Consider the following 23,953-nt stretch of genomic DNA (forward strand, 5'->3'; position numbering starts at 1 on the left):
TTATATTGAAAAAAAAATGAATAAAGGTAAAAATTAACATGTTATCATATATTTCCATACATGTATTCTAGCGATACAAAACAATAAACACTTTATTCAAACATATCTTAGAAATGACTTAGATAATTGGATTTCTAATTACATTAAAATAATTAGGAATAAAGGTAAAAATAATCTTGTTTTTTACTTGCAGATTTGGGGAAACCAGTTAAACAAATCTTAATCTTACGCAGTAGACCTCGTCGGCGACAGTGTGTCACACCCTTAAGGAGTAAAGGTATTTCCTCAAATTGTAAGAATAATCTTGTTTTTGACTCGCAGGTGTAGGGAAACCAATTAAACAAATCTTAATCCTTAGCACGTGTCTGGCTGCCCTGGAAGATCCAAGCTTGTCGCGTGGTAGACCTCACCCTCCACCTTGGTAGGTGACATATGGCGGTAGACCTCACGCTATAGTAGCACCTATATATATATATATATATATATATATATATATATATATATATATATATATATATATATATATATATATATATATATATATATATATTGTAGTAGGGAGACGCGTTCTGTTTTTTTCATTCATTTATTTGCGCCGACGTTTCGTATTAGCTTGATACATTTTCCAGGCTGAAACAATTAAAAATCAATTGTGTATAAGTAAAAAGATACACACAACGTTTACCAACACCAAAATTAAAAAGCTTTTTAATAAATTAAGAATAAAAACAGAGTAAAAACAGAAACAGAACAACAGTGAAAGGGTTTGGAGCGAATATAGAGAAACAAATTAATTCAATAATAATTATAATAATAATAATAATAATAGAAAAATATATCATAATAATAATAATAATAATAATAATAGAACGAACAAGACACCTACCCACAGCGGTAGCGTAAGGAGAACTGACATGAAAAATTGTTATGGAAGGGAGTGTAAACAAAACAACAGGTAATTAGGCAATAAACAATTGGGTGGAAGACGACTGGTGGTTGAGAGAAGGTACAGTTAACTTAATCATTATTGATTCAAGGGTGGTTAGTTCGTCTATATGTCGGTTTCTTCCTATTATATTAAAATGACTGGTATCTATGTGTGTTTTGCAAATTTTACTGTGATTTCTTATGTTAGATTGTTCTGGATTTGATAGTCGACAACCCGTTCTATAGCTAATTCCCTGATGAGAGGAAATTCGGACTTTTAGCAGCCTCCTGGTGCAACCGATGTAAGTGCCAAGATCACATCTGGGACCATTATACTTATAAATGACACCGGAGGCAAACAGGGGGCTGATCTTATCTTTGACTTGGAAGAGTGAGCCGTTCGGGGGGTTTATGGGAATGAGTTTTAAATTAAGGGCAGGCAATTGCTCACTGAATAGGTTAATGCATTTTTTCCTAAATTTATTATTATGGAGAAAGGGAAATCTAGCAAACATACGGAGCTTGGGGACATTGTGGACTATTGGGGTTGGATTGAATTTCAGATTAAGTAGCTTATTAAGGGATCTATGAAAAATTGCTGGAGGGAAATAATTATCCTTAAAGTAATCAGCAAGGAAAGTCACTTCAGTATGAAAGGTAGACCAGCTTGATGTCAGATTAATGGCTCTATGGAGGAGAGTTGACACTTACATCGGTTGCACCAGGAGGCTGCTAAAGGTCCGAATTTCCTCTCATCAGGGAATTAGCTATAGAACGGGTTGTCGACTATCAAATCCAGAACAATCTAACATAAGAAATCACAGTAAAATTTGCAAAACACACATAGATACCAGTCATTTTAATATAATAGGAAGAACCCGACATATAGACGAACTAACCACCCTTGAATCAATAATGATTAAGTTAACTGTACCTTCTCTCAACCACCAGTCGTCTTCCACCCAATTGTTTATTGCCTAATTACCTGTTGTTTTGTTTACACTCCCTTCCATAACAATTTTTCATGTCAGTTCTCCTTACGCTACCGCTGTGGGTAGGTGTCTTGTTCGTTCTATTATTATTATTATTATTATTATTATTATTATTATTATTATTATTATTATGATATATTTTTCTATTATTATTATTCTTATAATTATTATTGAATTAATTTGTTTCTCTATATTTGCTCCAAACCCTTTCACTGTTGTTCTGTGTTTCTGTTTTTACTCTGTTTTTATTCTTAATTTATTAAAAAGCTTTTTAATTTTGGTGTTGGTAAACGTTGTGTGTATCTTTTTACTTATACACAATTGATTTTAATTGTTTCAGCCTGGAAAATGTATCAAGCTGATACGAAACGTCGGCGCAAATAAATGAATGAAAAAAACAGAACGCGTCTCCCTACTACAATATGTTTATGCTTGAGCCATTGCTCCTGTCTCCATACTTATATATATATATATATATATATATATATATATATATATATATATATATATATATATATATATATATATATATATTTCTGAAACTATTCATTTGCGACGGAAACAAGTGTCATTTTCGAAGAGAGCGTCATTTTTTCTATAGGAAAAAGTATTTTTTCCTGTGAAATTTTAATTTTCCATTTTGAAGATAATACACAATGCTTTCAAATTTATAATATTTGGTTATCAAGAACATATAAAAAACATTTATATGTAACTACAAAATTCTTTAATAGGAGATATTTCATGAAAGCAGTCACTTCATTTCTAAGGTATAGTATGACTATTGAATCCTTTTTTACTATTTTTCAGTTTACCTGAACTTTTTTTTATAAAAAAAAAATCTATACGATTGGTGAATATTAGCATAAATAAAATTGTTTTAATAAGTAAGTCACCAATTTTATAAAGGAAATCTCTGTAACTTCATTCTATTGTACTATCAATATATAATAATACCAATTCTCTAATATTGCAAGAGGGTCTGCCCCTCTCTTTTATTCTTCTTTTGTACTTCTCTTTCTCCCTATTTCCTTAATCTTTCCCATCCCGAGTACCCGCCTTTAAGCTATAAAGTGGATTGTATCCAGGGGTACTCTTCCTTTCCCCATTTTCCCCTCTTCCCAATCCTTATTATTATTATTATTATTATTATTATTATTATTATTATTATTATTATTATTATTATTATTATTATTATTGTCGCCACTGTAACGTTGGTATCTTTGAAAGTAAAGAAATCTTAACTATTCCCGATAACTATTTAATTCAAGTGTTGTTAACCCTGTGGAGCTTCCATTATGTGTATTGTTAAACTTACCTAAGCTCTATAGTGAAACTGTATTAATTTTGACATTTGTAAATTGCAATACATGCTTACCAGAATGCAGGAAATATCACCGGAGGTTGGTCTTAAGATAAATAAAAGAAAGAGAGAAATAAATAAAAGAAAGAGAGAAATAAATAAAATGGAAGAGGAAATATCTTTTGAAAGAGAGAAAAGATTTTACTGAGGTACAATTATTTAAATATTTAGAAAACGATGGTCTGGATGGTTTCGTACCTTCATTGCAACTGATTCATATCAGTAGGAAATACAGATAACCCGTGACGAGAAAATGACGTCACTTAAGTGGGTGGCGATCAGGCACTACATGCAGCCTTATATTACATCTCCCTCCCAAAATATTATGAAAAGGGTAATATTTTCAAAACTTATAAACAACAATATCAAAAGCAGGTATGACAAAGGATATGCTCAAGAATCTTTAAGAAAAACATCGGACAAGTATTCTGAATCATAATTGTAAAAATCAATGGTAACATTGGAATGACTGAATATGAGAGAGAGAGAGAGAGAGAGAGAGAGAGAGAGAGAGAGAGAGAGAGAGAGAGAGAGAGAGAGAGCATTCACATAACATCAAGCGGCACAATAATTACACCAGCATTGCAAGAAGTTCACTGAAATTGAGTTGCAATATCAACATAAAATCTTTTACAGAATATAATTTTGCAAGTATGAAATCAATGCACGTCCAAATACAGTAAAAACATAACATAATATATTTTCATTTTATTATTGCAGAATCAAGGCCAAGATAATTATACGTATTCGTTCATCCAGATACGGGTCTCTCTCTTCCTTGGAGGCTATACCTCGTGCACTGATGGAGGAGACTTAGGCTACTGAGCCGCTTTGTCTTCGGTAGGAGTGGCTCCTTTTGTTTCACTGACAGGCAGTTCAGTGACCTTGGGGTGTCTTCTGTTCCTTATCGACAGAAGGCCACTATCATCTAATCTTACGATGTATTGTCTGTGATGTCGTTGCTCGACTATGATTCCAAGCCTATCCCAGGCCTATGTCATTCAGTTCTGAACCCTAATGAGCGTGCTTCGCTGTAAGGGCGTTAGTCTTCTGTCAGTGGGGCTTTCAATTATCTTCTCATTTTTCTCTGCTACCAGAAGTTCTCTTTTTCTAAAGGATTTTATCCAGTGGTGGTGTATCATATAGTTGAGTTTTGTGGTCAGTATACCATCATGTAGCTGTTTCCCAGTTGCCAATTATGCCAGAGATTTATTTATACCCCTTAAGGGCGTGTTCAAGTACTGCAGCATTGCCAATGATACCTTGTCGTTATCGAGGCTTCCAGCCCCGGTGATACGTGTTCTAATTATTCTCTTTGCGGACTTGGCTGTGGCCTTGGCTTTTCCATTTGACTGCGGGTAGTGGGCCAGTGTTAGGCGTATGTCAACTCTCCATCTCGTGTAGAAGGACATAATTTCCTTGCTCACCAGTTCGTGCCACTGTCCGTAGACAATTGTTCAGGTGCTCCCCATCAAGTGAAGTAGGGCCTAAGTTTTGTCATGACCTATACAGACGAGGTGCCATTAATGAAGTGGGTTATTTTTAGCCAGTCTGTAAGCCTGTCACAATATGCCATATATGTGTGTTCTCCAAGCTGAAACTGGTCCATGACAGTCTTTTGGAAGGGATTCTCTGGGGTTGGGGTTATTATCATGACTTTGGCTGACAATGATGGTGAGTGAGCGTCGGAAGATGTACACCATGAACGATGCCCTTCGATGCCCGGCCGATAAACCGAATGTCTTGCTCTTCTCAACATTGTATCTAGGCCTTGATGTCCAGCATGAAGGTTGGCAGTTATCTGATGGCGAAGCCCTTCGGGAATGACAAGGGGGATGCAGTAATCGTTGAAGCAGTGTGCGACCAGGTTCCCAGATATAGAAAGATGTTCTTTGATGCCGTAAAAGGGTCTCACACATGCAATTTCTTGTAATGTCTTCCGGTTCCAATCCCCTGCAGTCACTCGAGCGACTAGTAGCTGATATGCTGGGTCGTCTAGAGCAGCCTCTTCAACAGTTTTCTCTGTCTATGGTGTACTGCTCCTGTAGGTTTTCCACTATTGCTGATACTATACCAATCGTTAATTCTTTGTTAAAACTCGCATCCTTTCCATCTTGCGCCTTCCTTAGAGTAAGGAATCAAGAGAGAAAGTCAGATGCATGATTTCTCTTGCCAGGTAGGTATTTAACTTTGAAAATTATACAATAACGTTTTTTCCTTTAATCTAAATACTCTGTGGTTGGTGGTATGGCCGAGACTTCTATTGGCTCCTAATTTGATTAAAGGGCGGTGGTCCGTGACAATGGTTGACTTCGGGCAGCCCAATAAGAATAATCGGGCCTTTTTCAAGCACCAGGCCACTGCAAGGGCTTCCCCTTCCATAGCGGCATACCCAGACCCGGTGGGCGTGAGTAAACGACTGCCAAAAAGCGTTATTCTCCTGCCATCTCTACAACAGAAGGGGTTTCAACGAGGTACCATTGCAATATTATTAGAGGATGAAGAAGCCCAGGCCCTCCTCACTTCAGTCAGTGACTGAAACAGTCCGCCGCAGCTGGTCATAGTAGGTGAGGCTGTCCTTAGCCAACTTGCAGACGGTGTCTTGCACTTGATGAAACTTCTCCTGAAGGTGCTCATCCTTATAGGGGGTCATAATGGGTGCTGTTGTCAGGAAGAGGGCCAGCTGATTGACAAAAGAATACCGCGACCTGATATCAAATATTGTGGGCTTTTTTGCATAGAAAAAAAATTTTGATGGCAGATAAAAAATCTTCTGAAAGCTTGTATGAGTCCCAACCGAGGTCAACCCCGACAAATTCCACTTCTTTCTTGCAGAGCTCGAATTTTTTCGGTTTCAAAGTTATACCTTTATATGCACAGACTGTGAGGAAGTAATACACATGGCAGAAGGCCTCTTCTGCACTCGAATCATAGAGAATTGTGTCATCCACATACTTCCTGGGTACTTCTTTAATGGCTACATCGAATCGGGAGGTATGTGTTGGAAGCAGAAAAGTCATATTGGTGTCCTTTGGTATTGATACCTACCCCAAGGTGTGAAAAATGTGGTTAGGGGTATGCTTGTCCAGTTCTAACTGGTGAAATCCCCAAAAGTCTTTTATGAACAGAGGAGAAGGTTAGATACCATATCGAAGGGCCTAGGAGTATGGTGGGTCTCCCTTCTACAAGTAAAATAGGAACTAACATACAAAGTAACCGTAACTACTCTCTGTGTCAGTGTGGAGATAAAGAAGGGAATTAGAAAAAATCTTTATTAGATGTAAGTTAATTTATTTCTTTTTTTTTCTTTTCTTATGCATAGGCAACTATTATGTATTGATTGGAATTTTTTTTTTCTTTTACATATTCACCTGCCAAAAATACTATTAACAAAAATGCTTTGTGTGATTCTTTCGAATTATTTCTGAGATGTGCATGTCTGATATTACAATCATTGTTCAATTTTTTTTTTTGATCAAGCTAAAAGAGATATATGTTTAAATGCTTGATCGAGGATTGAGATTTATAGATGAGAGACATCACTTTCACTCATGCTGCTTTCTTTTTCCTGCAACCCAGTCCCTCTTTCTTACTGGTTTCTCCTCTTTCCTATAACTCTATCTTATGCTAGCCAGGGACACAGCATCACATCTTTAACCTACCACTAATACCCTCCAATTCCCCACCCAGTCTCTTCCCCTCACTGGGTCTTAGTACTGTCAGTCCTTTCTCTCCGACCTAAAATTGCTCCAGTTCTTCCTTAGGGGATTGCACTGCCAGACACCAACATTGGCAACTATCCTTGATGCCTTAATTAAACCATGCATAGTTATGGCACGTCCTAATACCCTGAATTATACAAACGGTCCATCATACAACAAGAATTACTTGAAACTGTTCCTAACCATGGGACCCACACTCTGCCATGTACATGAGTTTAGCAAGTAAACCCCTGTGGGCCACTTTTTTGAGGAGAGGCCCCTAGGCCTAGTAAAACCGGGGCTTGTCCCCTGGTATAATAAGAAAAACTACTGACCACTTTTAACCTTGGTTGAGAACCCTGGGAGCTCCTGAGCAGAGCTCGAGTAAATACCTCAGTGGAGGCATGTTCTCTGAAGTGGCCGATGGCTAAGTCTTAATACTGGGGCTTCGAACCCTGTGCTTTGAACTTCTATTGAAGACCTTCCACTCCTCACTCAGTCCCTTCTACTCACTGAGTGTTACTGTTATAAAACTTTCTACCTCTTCCTCATGCAGGTGTCAATGGGCAAAGAGGTTCAGTCCTCAACTTCCTCATTCCGGCTCATCTATGGGGCCTGATCCTTTGGCCGCCGTCATGCTGCTAATTGCTGTGGGATGACTGCCCTTGCCCCACCCTGCTGTTACAAGTCATGATATCTGCGGCAAACTGATATGGGAAAATATGGCAAAATAGGAAGTGTACATTCCTGAACCACGTTTTGCAAGATATGGCAGTCTGTTATTCCTTTTACACTATAGTTCAGGTCAGCAAGAGTACTTAACATCGACGGCAAACTCTTAAGGAACATAAGATGTCTGATTTCTTTGAGGTTGGTCTCAATATTTTGTTGAGACACATCAATTGAGATATTCAAGTAATTTTTCTCGACTTTCTCATCACTAGTCCTATGGGATTGAATCTCATAACTTATATATTTTCCCTACCATTATTATATATTTAGAGATCTTTTTATGAATTATCAGAGTTTACATTCATGACCGCATATACTTAGCAATGTTCAAATCACTTACATCTGTTTTTCTGAAGGTTGGCTTCTAAGATATGTGGTAAGATTTTGTATTCTTATTTTTGAGTCAATTATATGGATCTCATTATATTCATGGTAGTTTTTTTTATAGGAGTTGAGGGATTTAAGACGAAGGGACATGGGTCCAGGGTCATGAAGACCGCATCTTGGTGGCATCAGTATTTAATCTGTGACATCACTGAGACACTACATTATAACAATAAATTTTGTTACTTTATTCATACTATTGCTCCTGTTTTGAATAGACTATCTGCCTCTCTTCATCCCTTGTGTAGGGGGGAACAGAGAGGGAGTTGTCATTCAATGGTGAGTTGGGGTGCAATGAGACTTTTGAGAGGAACACTCAGAAATCATATTCTCCAAAAAACTGTCAAGGTCACGGTTGTGATCCAGTTAGGGAAGAGTTGATGATATAAAGGCAGACTAACTAAACAGATCTGTCCAGTGTCTCCCCTTACCAAAAATGCTTAAATCATAACCAGACTTGGATGCGTAACGCATATGCACCAAGTTGTTGTTGTTGGGGTATTAAAGCCAACACTTGTTGTTGGCATGGGCCTTTCCCTTGGTTGGCCCGTAGCTCATGCACCAAGTTGTTGTTGTTGGGATATTAAAGCCAACACTTGTTGTTGGCACGGGCCTTTCCCTTGGTTGGCCCGTAGACCATACACCAAGTTGTTGTTGTTGGGGTATTAAAGGAATGAAAATGAAAACTCATTCACCTTGACTGCTGTAATCTATAAAGAGATAATATTTGTTGTAAATTTTCCTCAAAATCATTTAAATAGGAATAATTTATGAGTAAGTTCTGCTCAAAATTGTCAAAATATTAATTAAAAAATAGGGTTTTTTTTAACACAAGTTCTTTTTCTTAAAATCTCTGAAGTACTTTCCTATTCTGCATCTAAAGTTGGGTTATAACGTTTTAGCGTTACTTGCATTGAGAAAAGCTTTTCTTATGGAACTGCTGCACTTGGACCAGGAGGCCATTCATCTATGAAATAATAAGGTTGAGTAGGAATATAAAAGTAAATGCTAAGAGAGAGAGAGAGAGAGAGAGAGAGAGAGAGAGAGAGAGAGAGAGAGAGAGGGGGGGGGGGGTAATGATTATGGGACCACTATAGGTGTGAAATTAAATGTGAGTGCCAGCAGTACATCTCACAGAGGGAAAATCCTCCTGGTCAACGCCTACCAAAGTATAAACCTGCAAGTAGATCACCTTCTAAAGTAGCAACCTAAGTGTAGATCAGATACTAAAATAGGAACCTGAAGGTAGATTAACTTACTAAAGTAAAAACCAGCATGTAGTTACACACTAAACTAGGAACCTCCATCTAAATTACTTACTAACGAAGAAACTTTCTGGAAGATCATTAACTAAAGTAGAAACAGGTATGTATATCACCAAGTAGAGTGCAAACGTGCATGTAGATCACCCACTAAATTAGCAACCAGCGTCTAGATTACCTAGTAAAGTAGAAACCTGCACGTAGATCACCTACTAATGTAGAAAACCTGCATATAGATCGCCTACTAAAGTAGAAACCTGCAGATAGATCACTTACTAAAGTATAAACATGCATATAGACTGCCTACTAAAACAGATACCTGCATGCAGACTAAGGTAGAAACCTGTACAGTATTTAGGTCACCTACTAAAGTAGAAATATGCATATAAACTGCCCTTGTGTTGATGCCAAATTGAAATCAAGCATGTCACCTAATTACTGGTGCCTGAAGATCAACACTCCTTTTAGTACCCTTTAGATTGGTAAACATTGCCCTACCGAACAGCTCATTAAAAGAGCTAGAAATATTACCAAGAAATTATGAAAAGCACTCGCTTTATGGTCTCCAGGCTGTTAGACAAAGATTGAAATCCTGCAAGAGCTTCATAACCGCCAATAGCCTCGACCCCGTAATATCAACAACTTACTTACTGCCTAGAATACTGGAGAGAATCAGTCAAAAGCCCACTTGATGAAGCCACCCAGAGCCCACGTGAGTCTCTTCCACATGAAACAAACCTCTGTAGAAAGGATTGGGGTTCTCTTAACCGAGAAAGAACTTGAATATGAAGTACTGGAGTGGGGTCTCCCCCCCCCCCCCCCCCCCCGTCTCTGCCTAGTGCACATGTGGGCATCGATCCAAACAATAGACGTCATACTTCGTGGGTGTGAACCGAGTCTAATCTGTACAATTTGGACCTATGCAAATGTAATCATGCTGCTATTCAGTGTCTTGTTAAAGTTAGATCACTGGACTGAATTATAGAAGACCTGTTATGGATTTATAACTCGAACACTTGTCCATTAGATTGATCCATCTATAGGAAGAGTAAATGAGGTACCGTTTACCTTACAAAAATAGCTGTGAGAAAATTACAGGAATACTACTTACATATTTGCTGGTGCTCCTTCTAAAATACAAATTTAATATTTTCAAGGACCTACAAATTGCAGTCTATAAGTAAATATCCAAAAAAACTTTATATGAATTTATTGAAATTAATAAGAAAAATATTTCAATGTATAAAGGATTACTGATATAGATCCTTGCTAACCTAGACCGTACCCATGTCCCAAACATTTTAACAAATCTAGATTGTGCAATAATTTGAACCTCTTTTAGCACTTTAAAGTTATCCAGCAATTACTGAAGCTAATCTAAGTATTACAGATGAAATATGAGACATGTCGCCTAGCACTGCATCTGGGAAAAGTAGTCTGTATTACATAACGTTATAATAGACCAACACTCTAGAGTCTAAACCCTACAGTAGACTTATATCTAGGTTCCAGTCACAAGAAACCATCTCTAAATATCCTCATGTCAACGGGATTTATTAGCTGCATCATACATAGCAATTCTCCTAGATATTTTGGATGTCCAGTTCTGATTATTTGATTGGTTATTGAACATATTTTAAACTCCAGGGAAATATATGATAAACTAATTTCTACAGAAAATGGAATTTTCTATAATGAATGGACGAGTGCAGGTTAGTTTTGTTTTTCTCTTCATATTCCATAGGGGCTGGGGCATAATAATATACGTATTGGTCTATTAAATGTGAAGTATATTTTTTACTCTAACTCCATTGTTTATATCTTAGAGACTAAAGGGGATATATTGCATATGTGCGTTTTCCCATGGTTTGGAGAGCTTCCTGTGCATATGCAATGACGTATTTTTCAGGTGCTTTCTTTAAACTAATTAACAGCTTACAAGTACTTCTTCCTCAATTCCCGGATGTTTTTCTACAACAGCCATTTTTTTATCACCTTCCCCTTCTCGAAGAAGGAACTTAAGTGAAGTAAATCAATGTATTTCAAAATCTAGTTTAATTTCATTTATGTCAGCAATTCATTATGGTGGAAATGCTCTGCGTTTAGTGTAAAGCCATTGTTGGTCGTGCAAAATTGAAAAAGAAAAGAAAAAAAAAAAAACAGTGAAATAATGCCTCAAAGGTCTGATTTTAATTTTTAGGAAAGGCCAGCATAATTTCTCCTGCAAATCTTCTGTACAAAAAGAGATGGTGTCAATCATAAGGAAAGGAATTATTTGTGATTTACTTTTTCACATTATAAGGATTTATTTGATTCACTTTATCATATTGTACGGATTTATTTGTGATTTATTATATTGTGATTTACTTCTAGTTTGTGACTTGGGAGGCAGGGGTCCGACTAGCTGTTGTGACCTGGGAAGGTTTGTGACCTAGGGAGGGGGTGGGCATTTCCGGAGGGCTTGCCCTTGGCTTGGGGTTCTAACATGGTAAGGGTGGTCCAGGGGCTGGACCCCGGCTAGGCGCTTTGACCTGGGAACCACTAGGTTAACATAAGTGGGTTTTTTAGGTTCTGTACCCTTTTACAAATCTCAAAAGTGTTAAATAATCATGTTTTGGTCTGTTTTCACCCACGTACATGAACCATATACTTTTTCAAACTAGTTATCTTGTGCTTATTTTGCATTTTTGACCATTATTATTGCTCTAAATCACTCTGTTATGTATTATTGTAATAGTGTACTATATTATTTCAAGTGTTGCAGGTATTGCGCAACATTGCATCATATTGCATGAATAAGACATGTTATGCTTTGTACATAAGTGCAATGGTTTGTTTTGGTATTAGGATTCAAACATTTGTTGGTTACCTCAAAGATAGGATGTGATTCTTTATGATTTTGTACTGGAATTGGATTTAAGTCATTTCAGAGCGATGCTCTTTTGTTTAGCAATGTTTTGGTTTGTCAGATTGTGTAAGACGCTCCACAGACTTGGGAGTCAGCTGTCACAGAGCAAACAGAGCAATGTAGTCATTTATACATTAAACGTATATTTTAAGAATACCAACGTCTTATTACCCATCAAGCCAAAACTGATGACTAGAGATGGGATCAGCTGAGAAATAATCACTAACAATTGTTCATCTATGTTCCAGGTAATTATTATGGTTAATAGAACTTCCTACCAAAGTACCATATCCCAAACTGACGACTAGAGATGGGATCAGCTGAGAAATAATCACTAACAATTGTTCATCTATGTTCCAGGTAATTATTATGGTTAATAAAACTTCCTACCAAAGTATCATATCCCAAACTGGCGACGTTTAGGACGACGGACAAGCAGGGAGAAACATTGGACCTTATGTACAAGGACGTCCAGCACAAGAGAAGTTCCGTTTTTACAGTAGGGGGCAAGAGTAAAATCACCCAATGAAGATTTTACCAGCAGCAGAACAGGAATTTCATCTAAATACACAAAAGGGTGAAATTTAAAGTTGGGTAGGTAGGAAGTACACTTGTGACTGCAGAACAGCAGCTTAACCTACCATAGTTATTAAGGTAAGCAATCAAAATGCCTTTTAACATAGAACACCCACAAAGTTTCAGCATCACTGTTGAGCCCAATCTGTTGCAACACGATGGCAACAGTGGTGTGAGGAATTTAAGATTTATTTAGAAGCATTAGGGAACATGAAGGATGCACAAAAGAATGCATTATTACTTCATACAGCAGGTAGGGAAGTTCGGGAAGTGTTTAAGACTTTGCAGCCTACAGATGACACAAGTGAAGCTGCAATTAAGGCTCTTACTACATATTTTGCTCCTCAGGTCAATAAATTTTTTGAAAGATACCAGTTTTCAGCGCAAGCTTATCAGAAAGAAAATGAAAGTTTAGATGCATTTGTGACTAGACTAAAGAATTTAGCCGTTTCATGTGAATTTCTAGAGTTAGAAAATGTTATCATAGATCAAGTAATTTCACATTGCACATCAGAAGAGCTAAGAAAGAAATCATTGCAAGATAAAGATTTAACATTAGAAAAGGTATTGATAACAGGCAGAGCTTTAGAAACATCAAATAGGCAAAGCAACATAATATGTAGGCCTAGTTCTACAAGCAATAGAATGGAAAATTCTAAAATTAATACAGTAGGTGCTAAGTGGAAAACTAATGAGAATCAGAGAAGGAATATGTCAAAGCTTAGCCATAGAAAAGTGCCTAACACTAATGTTCATAAATATCAGAATCAGGCTTATACACAGAAACAACAGGAAAAACCCAAGTGTTTTAGGTGTGGTAAAACTGATCATCTTGCATAGGAAGCAAAGAAATGCCCTGCTACTGGACAGACATGCCAGAATTGCAGAAAGATGGGTCATTTTGCAACTGCTTGTAGATTCCCTAAACAGTACACAAAGAAAATAAATGCTACAGTTGATACTATGGGTCAAGAGAATTATGCGGAAAATGTTCATGATAATCAGGTTAGTTCAGAAACTGATTTTGCGTTTCGCATTAATTCAGTCAACAAAGGTGCAAAGAAACATAACATGGTAGAAGTAATCATAAATGGTAAACCAATTTTGATGCAAGTTGACACAGCAGCTGATGTATCAATTATGTCTGAGAAAATGGCTAAAAGCATTCCTAATTTGTTATTAGAAGGTACAAATAGAGTTTTGAAAAGTTATAATGGTTTTGATATTCAGGTAATAGGTGCTTCGAACTTAGAAGTACAGTACAAAGAACAGAAATTAGAGAGAATGCCATTAACAGTAGTTAAAGGTAATGGACAAACTTTGCTAGGTTTAGATTGGCTACAGTATTTGAAGTTAGATTGGCCTAGTATTTTGAAGGTTACAGGTAGACAAGATGAAAACAAAAATGAAATATCTATGGATAATATCATATCAGAGTTTCAAGACGTATTTGAAGATAAAATAGGTACAGTAAAGAACGCAAAGGCAATTTTAGTTTTGAAACCTGACAGTTCTCCTAGATTTTTTGCTCCGAGACCAGTACCGTATGCATTGAAAAGTGCAGTTGAAACAGAAATCAGGAGATTAGAAAATGAAGGTTCCTGGGAAAAGGTTACATATTCAGATTGGGCTACACCATTAGTTCCTATTGTGAAGGAAAGTGGACAGGTTAGGTTATGTGGAGATTACAAAGTAACGTTGAATCCACAACTGCAAGTAGCTCAACATCCCTTACCAAATCCGAAAGACATGTTTGCAACTATGTCAGGATGCAGTGTTTTTTCTAAATTCGACTTCAGACAAGCATTTCAACAGCTTCCCATGGATGAAACTTCATAAGAATTATGTACAGTAAATACATCCTTAGGTTTGTTTAGGCCAAAGAGGTTACCTTATGGAGTTGCAAGTAGTCCAGCTATATGGCAACGAACTATGGATAAGATTTTTTCAGGAATGCAAGGTGCATTCATTTTTATAGATGATATCTTAATTGCGGGTAAAGACACAAGAGAACATAGAGAAAGATTGCGAACAGTTCTGAAGAAGTTGAAGGAACATAATATTAGAGTAAATAAGAACAAATGTATTTTAGAAGTGGATTCAGTGGAATACTTAGGTTTTGTAATAAATGGCAAGGGTATTCACAAAACTAAAAAGAAGATTAAAGCTGTACAATCAACAAAAGTGCCAGAAAATGTTAAGGAATTACAATCATTTCTAGGTTTAGTAACATTTTATGGGAATTTCATTCAGAATTTGTCTACAATTGCACACCCATTGTATACTCTGTTGAATAAGGGGGTAGAATGGAAGTGGACAAATGAGTGTCAGGAATCTTTTGAAAGAATCAAGCAGGAAATAACATCACCTACATTCTTAGTACATTTTCAAATGGATTTACCAGTTAAATTAGTATGTGATGCATCAAACATAGGTTTAGGTGCAGTATTATCTCATGTAATGCCAGATGGAACAGAAAAACCAATTGCATTCACTTCTAGAGTATTGAACAAGGCAGAAAGGAATTACTCTCAAATAGAAAAGGAAGGTTTAGCATTAGTTTATGGAGTTTAAAAATTCCATATGTATCTTTATGGTAGGAAAAAGTTCACACTTGTTACAGATCATAAACCTTTATTAGCAATATTGGGTCAAAAAGCAAATTTACCTACGTTGGTGGCTGCAAGACTACAACGTTGGACAATTACGTTAGCAGCGTACCACTATGATATAGAATACCGTCCAACATCAAACATGGGTAATGCAGATGCTTTATCCAGATTACCCGTAGACAAAGCTCCAGAGGAGTATGATGACAGTATTCTGTTAATTTCTGTATATGATGTACCAATAACTGCAAAAGATGTAGCACACACTACCAAGCAAGACCCAGTACTTAGTAAGGTTTTGGAGAGTTTAATGACAGGTAGGGACTTATGTGGAAAAGAGGAAAATTGTAAACCGTATAAGGATATATGGTATGAACTGAGTGTAACACAAGGAATAGTGATGAGAGGTTCCAGGGGAGTTATTCCTAATTCACTGAGAAATAAGGTTTTGTCTGAAATACATGCTGATCACCAAGGTATTGTAAGATCAAAGTCAATTGCGAGAACTTTTGTATGGTGGCCAGGTGTAGATAAAGATGTGGAATGTTATATAAAGAATTGTATGAATTGTGTTATGCAACAGAACAATCCTCAATTTGCTAGAATGCACCCGTGGGAGTTACCCAGGTATCCATGGCAAAGAGTGCATATAGATTTTGCAGGTCCTTTTTTGAATGATTTGTTTTTGATAGTAGTAGATGCTTACAGTAAGTGGCCAGAAATTATCCCGATGAAGATAACAACGTCTTACACCACAATAAAAGAGTTAATGCAAATTTTTTCAATGCATGGTATTCCAGAAAGAATTGTTACAGATAATGGTCCACAATTTACCTCACAAGAGTTTAAAGAATTTTGTAATGTCAATGGTATAAAGCATACATTTTCAGCTACATATCATCCATCTACTAATGAAGAGGCTGAAAGATTTGTCCAAACGTTTAAACACAATATGAAGTGTAGAAAAGCAAATTCAGGTAATATATTTTTGCATGTGTCAAAGTTTTTATTGTCTTATAGAACAACGCCGCACAGCACAACAGGCGTGGCACCCTCAAATTTGTTGATGGGGAGGAGGATAAGGTGTAAGTTAGATTTGTTGTATCAGAGTTTGCAAAGTGATTTAGAAGATAAAGGGTATAAACAAGTAGCAAAGCTTCCTAATGTAAGACATTTTTTACCTTTGTCTGATGTCATGGTAAGATCGTACAACACTCCAGAGAAGTGGGTACCAGGAGAGATTGTAAGAGAGATAGGAAATTTACATTATGATGTTTGTGTTGGTGATAATGTTGTAAAATGTCATGTTGATCAATTACAGCCGTTAAACAGAAAGACAGTAGAGCATGTGAATTTTAGAGATGAGAAACTTAAAGAAGTAGTTAGATCAAATGAGTCAAATATTAACCAAGATGGTCCAACATCCAATGTAGATTCAGAACCAATTCATGTACCAGTACAAGATGAGGTTAAAGTGCTTCCCAATAGGATTAATAGAGGAAAGCCCCCTGAGAGATTAGATTTATGAAGATTTTTACAATGTCAAGTTAAGGTGGAGGAGACTGTTATGTATTATTGTAATGTACTATATTATTTCAAGTGTTACAGGTATTGCGCAACATTGCATCATATTGCATGAATAAGACATGTTATGCTTTGTACATAAGAGTAATGATTTGTTTTGGTATTAGGATTCAAACATTTGTTGGTTACCTCAAAGATAGGATGTGATTCTTTATGATTTTGTACTGGAGTTGGATTTAAGTCTTTTCAGAGCGATGCTCTTTTGTTTAGCAATGTTTTGGTTTGTCAGATTGTGTAAGACACTCCACAGACTTGGGAGTCAGCTGTCACAGAGCAAACAGAGCAATGTAGTCATTTATACATTAAACATATATTTTAAGAATACCAACGTCTTATTACCCATCAAGCCAAAACTGACAACTAGAGATGGGATCAGCTGAGAAATAATCACTAACAATTGTTCATCTATGTTCCAGGTAATTATTATGGTTAATAGAACTTCCTACCAAAGTACCATATCCCAAACACTCGTTTATCACATTTCCTCACCCAAGAAACTCTGGTTATCCTCTGGGGTCCCCCATAAATGTTTTTATATAAAGGGGACCAAAAACTCATAAACGTGTGGTTTGCCTCAATAGTAATGGTCATGCATGCATAAAACACAAGATAGTGCATAGGAAAAATACATGGTTCATGTATTTGGCTAGAAATTATTATGTCATATATTTTCTAAACTCAATTCTTGCTGTAATAGGCAGCCTTAACCCAACGTAAGATGCAAAACAAGAAAGCTCTTGTGGGGTTTTAGAATAAAGCCTGGGTTATGAAATTCTTATGCTATTGACCCAAGTAAAGATTTGGCACATTTTTGCCACACCGTGATGCTACATCTACATGTTTCTCATTTACTTTCCAGATTCACTTGGTGAAGCGAAGACTGCTCCACTGATCTACAAAGGCTCTATGATTTTATCTCTTTAGGTATATTTAATTATATAATACAAAATTTAATTTTGAATATAAAAGTAAAATTGTGCTGGAAACAATTGTTCCGGATGTTTTCATAACTTAACGTGAGGTGGAGAGAAGGAAAGCAGTTGAGGGTTTTCAAGAATACTGAGCCATTGTTGCTTAATCCTTGATATTGAGTGAATTTTGAAAATGATATAAATGAGAAATTAATCATTATTTATTTTCAAATTGGATTGTTTTGAAGACTATTAACTTAGAATTTTAGTTTTTGATAAAAACTTACTAGGAGAAACTACGTTGCCCTGCTTTGTAAAGGGCCTATTTAAAAGATCACATATACTACAAAGTTACCCATTATCTGTCTCAGCTCTGCTCCCACGCTGTGAGGACAACTCATTGCGCTCAAGAACCTGTCTACTCGCCACAGGGGCACCCAGGTCCCCTGCCAGCTTTTTAGCCGAGATATTCGGCTGTGCTGAAATTTTTGGCTGTGACACTGAACAGTAATTGGCTGTAATTTTCGGCTTTTACATTGGATTCTCTAATATGGCCAGGATCTCCCAGTCATTATTTATGTGGGTTTGAAAAGACTCAAGGACTTTTCGTAGGGCTTATATCCACTATTGCTCCGACACTGTGAAAGGCCCTAATCAAATAATACCTCGATCCCAGATTGCAAAGACAGTAGTAGAAAGTAGTAGAAAAAAAGCACACCAGTGTGTATTTTATTTTTTTGCATATTACAATAATTGTTTGGTTATGGTAAATTTTGATGTTTAAGTTGTTTGCTCGGGAAGGGTATGGTTCTTTATTTTTTTTTTTTTTTGAAAAGCAAATGCATTTGCTTAGCATTCCTTAAACTACATCTTAGGACAGTTTTAAAGATAGAAAAAGGTCATTCTTGAGCGATGTATTTAAGTTTCACCAGGTTGTTCGATGCTTGACACAAGGCTGGGAAAACCGTTGTCGGCGGTGAATGATCTGAAGAAGGCAGTATGGAGAAGACAGCGTAAGAAGCGCAGCAAGGCAGTCTTTTCCTGAATTTGAGGAAATTTTCTTGTAGTCAAGAGACAATGGCTGTCATTCATTAATGGGAGATCAGTGGCTCTGGACTTAGCCGGTCATGGATCACGTAATCGTCTGAACACCTAATACTACTTATGAGATCAAATAGAAGACTATCATCATCACCTCTTCCTTCGTCACTGCTTTTCTATGAAACTAAATGACCGGCTATTAGTTGAGGTAAGGTTTGCAATAAGTACGATGCATTTGCTTAGAAAACTTTCAACTATAGTTATGGTTTTATAACCTTTTGTCTACCAACCAAACACACACACACACACACACACACACACACACACATATATATATATATATATATATATATATATATATATATATATATATATATATATATATATATATATATATATATATATATATGACTTACTTATAACATATATATATATATATATATATATATATATATATATATATATATATATATATATATATATATATATATATACATATATATATATATATATATATATATATATATATATATATATATATATATATATATATATATATATATATATATATATATATGGTGTGCTACTGTTATAAGCACACATTGAGTATGTGTTGTTTCAGATGTATGTAAATGGATAACAGAATACATCTTATTAGCTTTAAACTATTTATTCTATAAAAACAACAGAGTTAAACATCTCCATCACTGGAGGAAGCTGGGTTGGTCAGATGACCAATTCTGGCGAAGTATAGATATGAACTCACTAACTTATCGATATCACAGATATTGTATGCTTAGTTTATATTAGATTCGTCAAAAACTCAGAAGACACCTGCATCCGGTGACGTCACAAACTTTCACACGCTGAGACAATGTGTTGACGTTTAAGAAGAATGTCACATTGTCGAGGTTTGCATTGTACGTCCTGTTTATGATTTGAATGACTACAGCAAGTCCCACGGCTAGCTCCTTCACCCAACATGACATATTACGTCATGTGTTTTAAACATGTAATATTACCTATTCTAATTATTACATAAGCTCGGCCAGCTATCTCAATTTTTTCACAAAAATTTAACAACAAGCCAAAACATGGTTACTTGGTGTGACTGGACATATGTATTATTCTTTGTTTAACTTTAGCCATAATCAACAGAGGACGAATGTCCAAATAGGCACATTAAAAAATAATAACAATAATGCATATAAAAAAGATATTACCAAAGCAAAAAGAAAAATGCATGATAAAATAAAGATCATATATATGGTACATTGCTAGCAAATGATTATATGGTACCCCGAAAAAAAAAATACTGACTTATATATGATTCGGTAACTTGTTAAAGAATAATTGTTACCTCTGTCAGAAACATAATACTCAATTTTTTAGTGCACAAACACTAATTCCTGATACGTACACGTACCACGGTTTCGTACATATATATATATATATATATATATATATATATATATATATATATATATATATATATATATATATATATATATATATATATATATAGGGCTGATATATTTTATTAGATGCCCATAGATTGTTATATATTTTTTTTTTATTCTCTTTTCTTTTTTAACATTCCGGCTTATATATTTTTATTAGATGCCGAGAGAAAAAATGATTTATATCTTTTTTTTTTAATTGTTGTTTTAAATGTATTTTTAACAATGCAGATGTAGAAAATTTCTTCAATTACATATTACTAGCGTACTAACAGCTTTTCTTACAAACACCTCCCGACAATTTACTCCTTTAGCGAATGAGGTGGCCACTCAAACGGCTTTGAATTGAATCAAGTATGGAGTATTGTCGGGACTAGGCGAATCGTTCCTTTGTAGCTGCTTGCTGTGCCGTAACCTACGCCAAACAAGGATGTTCACGGCGATAAATATCACCCCCGTAAACGCCAATCCTGCTAGTAGTATGTGGTGAAGGATTTCCTTATAAGTCGGTGACAGGTGGTCCCTTTCGGTAAGTTTCATCAACCGCTTTGTCACATGTCCGTTGTACGGGAGAGGGAGTGCTGGCATTGTAGAGGTCCACGTGAAGTTCGCGAAGTAGGCTCGTTCTCTGATGATTGTCCGTAGACCAGTCACCATGGAATTCTGGGAATTCCCGACACAACCATCTGCTGCGACGAAGATGTGGGTGAAGGACGTGGATCCGTCAGGGCATGATACATTGAAGCCGTCCTTGTCGTATCGTATCCATGAGCCATTGTTCAGTCTGCAATTGAACTCATTATTGTCAAAGGGATAAAGCTTATTCTGACAATTTTCACTTTTATGGGAGAGAGCACCGTCTAGCACTATACCTAACTCGCATGAATCCATTAAGTTTTTATGGAATTCAAATGAGTCAGCTGTACATATTTTTCTATCCATTGCGTCTGAACAGTGAGTTAATTGATTTAAGTCTTTAATGACCGTATATGTTTCCTTGTCTGGGGAAATCAATACGTGTCCTGTCAAACTGGATATTACTGGATTTGAGTGATTCGTCATGAAAGTCGGAAATGGTGATATCCTGTAAGATTGCCAGGCATCAGAAGAATCAAAGGGAATTGTAATCATAATCTTGTTATTATCTACGTTTACTGTAATTAGGCTGTAATAAAATTCTAACCTATGTTCGTCTAACAAAGGAACATAGCCTAGTTTATCCCTTCCGTTCTCCAGAATTAACTTTAAGTAACTTATAGGCAACAAATGGGGCGACAATACACCTTTAGTTGCTAACGTGATAGCTTCTACATAATCCTTGGATTTCTCAATGAAATGTGCAATTCTGTTATGTATGTGATCTATCTTTGAATCATAATACGTTAATGTTGCCAACAAATCCTGTACTTCCATAATTTGAACGATATTATTTGAATGTTCATTTACTAAATCCATGATTTTATTGATTGAAGCTAACTGATTCCTTAGTTCTGACATAAACAAATCATCTTTATGAGTCAAGAACTCAATTTTCTTATTTTGATTACTAATTTTAAGACAATTGGAAATTCCTAAACCTAAACTTACAACAGACCCAAAGATGCTTAATGCAGCATAAATAAACGGATTCCGTCTTTCTTTATGTTCGTGTCCTACAGTCTACATCAAAAGGTCATAAGCCAAAGATCCTGTCTCGTCAGTCTTATTTTTCAAGTCATCAGATAGCATCTCTGCAACTTTTAATGTTGATCCAAGCAAACTCTCTGTAGTCAAATGAAAATGTCTTCTATGCAACTCATCCAATGATGCAGAAAACCTTGAAATGGCGGTTAAGCTAGTGACATCATTCTCTTGAAGAAAAATTGCTTGCATATGCACTTCGACAATTACGTTGGTTGATGTAATGAAAATGTCTTCTTGTCTTTCAACTATATTGCCATATTTTAAATATATATTTTTAGTTTTAGAGCTCATCCCACACGAGAAAAATGTCTGAGCGAACAATATCACTCCCAACAACAAAAAATTCATCTTGGAAACCTGTAACGAGAAAAAATATATGTAATTACTCCTTTATTAAAAATAAAACTTTTAATCACATAAAATAAAAAAAAATTTCCCTCACTTCTTTTCCTCTCTTTTTTTTTAATTTCTTATGTGAGCCAATGGTACTATTCCCTCATCCGTGGGTTGGGATACGTTTTGAACTCTAAACCTATTTGCCGTTAATGTTTCCAAAATGTTAAATGGGCCTTCAAACTTAGGTGTTAGTTTATAATTGAGCCCTTTTCGTACATTGATTTGAATATATATGTTATCACCCACGGTATATGTTTTAGTTGGTTTCGCTATTTTATCATGATTCCTTTTCATTATGATTTGTGATTCTTCTAAATTCTTTCGAAGGATATCATATCGATTTATACTTGCATTTATACATTCTTTTAAAGGATTTGATAGATTAGTTGTAGGCGTTAATACATGGAAAGGTGTTCTACCTGGGGTACCATACAATGCTTCATGCGGTGACATTTTAATTGATATATGATATGAATAATTCAGAGTACTCAGTGCCGCCGGTATTGCAATATCCCAGTTGGGGTCTGATCCCCCTAGTGTTACCCTCAATATATTCAATATCTTCCTATTTGCTCTTTCCACTAGCCCATTCGACTCTGGGTGATATATCATGGTATTTATTTTCTTTATGTTGAGGAATTCACATAATGAGGTAAGAAAGTGATTATTAAATTCACCACCCGAGTCTGAGATTATCATGTGTGGAATTCCATGTTTACAAATGTAACACTCGTAAAACTTCCTAGCGCATTCAATCGCAGTTTTAGTTTTAAGTGCTATTAGTTCTGTAAATCGAGTTAAAGCATCTATAATTACTAAGAGGTGCTTATTTCTTCTGTCTGACTCGTAAAATCCTGTTAACAAATCTAAATGTATTCTTTCAAAGGGTTGATTGGGCACAGGATAAGCTCCTAGACTGACAGGTGTTTTCGTATGCCCTTTGTTTTCCTGACATGTGCGACAATTAGCTATGTGTCTTTTTATATCTGTAAGCATTGTATGCCAATAAAACAATGATTTGGCTTTCTGTGACATTAATGAGAACCCCGGGTGTCCATGTAATAGATTTGAATGCAACCAATTCAAGACAGTGGAAATAAGTGAGATTGGTACTACTACCTGGTCGTTAGTTACATGTGGTGTATTGTGGGTTTTCCTTGTCACAGTCCTACACAGAATATTATCTTTGATTATATAATTCTGCTGCTTATACTTTATATATTCCTTTTCTTTATGATTGCCTTTCAAAGCATTTATAATTGTTTCTATTTTCTGATCTTTTCTTTGCTCAGTCTGTAACAATTCAGCGTTCCAGCCTAAATCTTCTTGTTCAGATATTGTTTTTACAATAGGCATGGATGTTGATATATCTATTAATTCAGCTAAAGGCTCCGTACAAGATGACACGGGGTTGCGTGATAATG

Source organism: Palaemon carinicauda, chromosome 5 (assembly GCF_036898095.1).
Source record: "Palaemon carinicauda isolate YSFRI2023 chromosome 5, ASM3689809v2, whole genome shotgun sequence".
NCBI classification, from domain to species: Eukaryota; Metazoa; Arthropoda; class Malacostraca; order Decapoda; family Palaemonidae; genus Palaemon; species Palaemon carinicauda.